General features: G+C 35.1%; 1 pseudogene; it reads left to right on the forward strand.

Moving 5' to 3' along the window:
- Positions 1-1078: 1078 nt before the first annotated feature.
- LOC104117104 (probable aspartyl protease At4g16563) lies at positions 1079-2671 on the forward strand (annotated as a pseudogene).
- Positions 2672-3814: the final 1143 nt, after the last annotated feature.

Here is a 3814-nt window from a genome sequence, read left to right on the forward strand (position 1 = left end):
AATAATTACGGGTAGGTTTGTACTCATCTCTAACTCGAATACTTAGTTGGAATTAAAATCAATTTAAATAGCCAGTCGCGTTTCTGAGTAGTTTAATTGAAAATAAGAGGAATTAATATAATGCCATCATCAAGGTTAACAATCTCAACTAACTCATGTTTAGAACAAAAGAGATAGTCCAGTGCATAAAGTATCCCGCACTCATGCGGGGTTCGCTGAAGGATCGTACACAAGGGTTGTAACGTAGACATCCTACCCTAATACAAACATCAATTACTGGTTATATGACTCGAACCCGTAACTTATAGCCCATGCTTTGAACAGTGATAAAAATAGCAAGTGCTTTCGTGGGTTCAACTGACCGACCCCAGAACTAGCCAGCCTTCATACTACTAATTAGTCTCAACGAGAAACCATTTTAACGCTGTAATCTAACTTGCTAGTTACTACATTCTGTGAATTTGTGCACCTACTTTTGAAATTCATAACTACAATTGTTAGAAAAGTGGTCCAAATATTATACAAATCTCTGTCAGATGCGCAGCTTCTCGCGTCATCATCTGCTAGTATGAATTAGAAAAATGATCTGTTAATAGCACTCCTAGCATTTTTTGTGTGCATTTCCACGTGCATTGCTCGTGCAAACCACTCTTCCATCTAATTTGCTTTCACAAGGCAGCCTCTAGACTCAAACATGATACCCTCTTCACTTTATTAACAACTAATGAACTGTCCTAAATAAAAATGATACTACCAATAATAATTGATAGAAATAAAATAACAGCATGCCTAACAATTTTTCAATACATTGGTATGTACGGAATCGATCCATTCAGGTAATGCCGCCTATTATCCCTTTCTAGAATGAGTATAAGCCATGCAAAGCTTAGTCATAATTTTCACTGCCGCAAACATTTGAAGAAAGAAAACAAATATTGAACTTAAAATATTTGTAGAACAAGAATCCGCTGTACACTTTCTTATTTTCTTTCCTAACACGAAAATATTGAACTACTATAAGTCTATAAATTAACCAAAAAGACAAAAAGACAAAAAAAATAAAGATTCATTCTTCACCATGCAACATCTGTTAGCGCAAAAAAGCTTGAGTAGAAATTCAGAAACCCTAATTTCCACCATTAACACTAGAATTGGCTATAAATACCAGCTTCCATTTGCCTTATTTCATGTGAAGAAATCATTTTTAAGGAAACTGACAACACCTTTCTGCCTCTCAACTTGCTTCTTAATCTTCTCTTTTCTTTCTAGTGCATTGGTTCATTTTAACCAATGCTATGCTAAGGAAAAAAACCATTCTTCTTCCTTGGTGTTAAGTTTAAGTCGTTCGAAAAATAGCCTTTCGATTCCTAAGTCTTCGTATAACTGAGTGAAAAAAACGTCAGAAATGTTGGACGACATAATGGAGCCATTAAGAGAAGTGAGAGATGGTTATTTGATAACTTTGAATTTGGGAACACCCCCACAAATTATCCAGGTTTATATGGATACAGGGAGTGACCTTACTTGGGTACCTTGTGGAAACTTATCCTTTGATTGTATAGATTGTGATGACTATAAGAATCACAAGCTAATGACAAGCTTCTCTCCTTCATTTTCATCTTCTTCCTCTAGGGACTTATGTGATAGTCACTTTTGTATTAATATCCATAGCTCTGATAACCCTTTTGATCAATGCACAGTTGCCAGATACTCTTTAAGTAGCCTACTTAAGGGCACTTGCTCAAGGCCATGTCCTTCTTTTGCTTACACTTATGGTGAAGGTGTTGTAACTGGAACCCTAACTAAGGATACCCTAAGAGTACACTCAAACCCTAATTCTAATATTAGGGAAGTCCAAAAGTTTGTATTTGGATGTGTTGGAACAACTTATAGAGAGCCTATTGGGATTTTAGGGTTTGGGAAAGGGCCACTTTCTTTACCTTCTCAATTAGGGTTTCTTCAAAAAGGTTTTTCACATTGCTTCTTGCCTTTCAAGTTTGCAAATAACCCTAATATGTCTAGCCCTCTAGTTGTGGGTGAACAAGCCATTTCTTCTAAAGAAAATTTCCAATTTACTCCTATGTTGAAAAGCTTTATGTACCCTAACTTCTATTACATTGGCCTAGAGGCCATAACTGTGGGGAATGGTGGTGCCACTACACAAGTACCCTTAGCCTTGAGAGAATTTGATTCTTTAGGTAATGGAGGAATGTTGATTGATTCCGGAACCACATACACACACCTACCCGAGCCATTCTACTCGAATCTTCTCACCACCTTTCAATCATCAATAAATTACACACGAGCAAAGGAAGTCGAGGCACAAACAGGATTTGATCTTTGTTATAGACTCCCATGCCCTAATAACAACATTAATACTCTGGTTACCGATGATTTCCCTTTAATTATGTTCCATTTCTTGAATAATGTGAGCCTTATTTTGCCCAATGGGAATAACTTCTATGCCATGGGTGCACCAAGAAACTCAACGGTGGTGAAATGTTTCTTGTTCCAAAGCATGGAAGATTCTAAAGAGGGGCCAGCTGGAATTTTTGGAAGCTTCCAACAGCAAAATGTGGAAGTTGTGTATGACTTGGAGAGGGAAAGGATTGGGTTTCAAAACACTGATTGTGCCTCAGCTGCAGCTTCTCAAGGACTTCACAAGAAATAAATACTGAAAATTTTTGATCTACTACCTGCTTTTGTCCAAAAAGACTATATATGGATCTCAGCTTGAAATTGTGATTTTGAATTTAGTGGTTTTTTTTTTTAAATGATGCGTTTATGTATTGATGAAGAAAGTTTTCTTATTTTAAAAAGGCACAAGCAAAAATGATTCTCTTTCAATCTGAAGGATTGAGATGGATGTATATTCTAGCTAGTTGCTTGGAAATAAAGAAGCATGCATATTGAAATTAAATGTATCTTCTTGTTCTTTTTCTTTTAAGAAAAGAATTAGTTCACATGATTTTTTCTTCACGGGGAAATGATGATTTTTAATATTTTAGATGTAACTAGTGATTGTATTGCTGCAAAGATGGGATATCAAATCTTGGATCCTTATAATCACTGTAAGATTTGCTTCAGTTTTATAACTTGGCAATGATGATAAATAATAAGTATAGGATTATGTGTGTCACATGATAGAAAACGATTGGTGTGATCCTATTATATTAAGAAGTTATTATAACTCTTGTAAACATCAAAGACATCTTGTTTTGGCTTTGAACGATTATTAAGAAGAAAATTATTAAAAATAGATCTCTTAGCCTTTCACAGGACAGATGACGAACGAATATCTTTTTGTTAAGGAATAGAACAGATATTATAAAGTCACATTGAGAAGAGTAAAACGGAGGCTAGTACAATTTGTTTGTATCGTGTTATTATTGGAACCTTCTTTGATTTTCGGTATGAATATCTCTTTGTTAAGGAATAGAACAGATATTATAAAGTCACATTGAGAAGAGTAAAACGGAGGCTAGTGTACGACCATTTCCTTTTGGTATCCAAAATATGGAAGTGTTAATTTTCCTCTCTTTCTCTCTTTTCCTTCCCCTGTAGAAACGTTTTCAGAGACCAACTATTTGGACTCTAATTTGAGTTGATATTTTAAATCTAAAACTTTCGTCTATTGATTTTGAAAATTACTACCGGAAATTGTTGCTCCCTGATTGTTACTATTTGATGCTACTCTTCCTTTAATTAACTGATGTTACTTTTTCTCCTCTTTTTCCTTATCGTCTTTTGTCTCCCTCGTCTTTCTTTCTCTCCCATCTTTCTTCTGCTTCTTTTTTTTCTTTTCTTCTTTTTC

This window comes from Nicotiana tomentosiformis, chromosome 2 (genome assembly GCF_000390325.3).
Source record: "Nicotiana tomentosiformis chromosome 2, ASM39032v3, whole genome shotgun sequence".
In the NCBI taxonomy this organism is placed as follows: domain Eukaryota; kingdom Viridiplantae; phylum Streptophyta; class Magnoliopsida; order Solanales; family Solanaceae; genus Nicotiana; species Nicotiana tomentosiformis.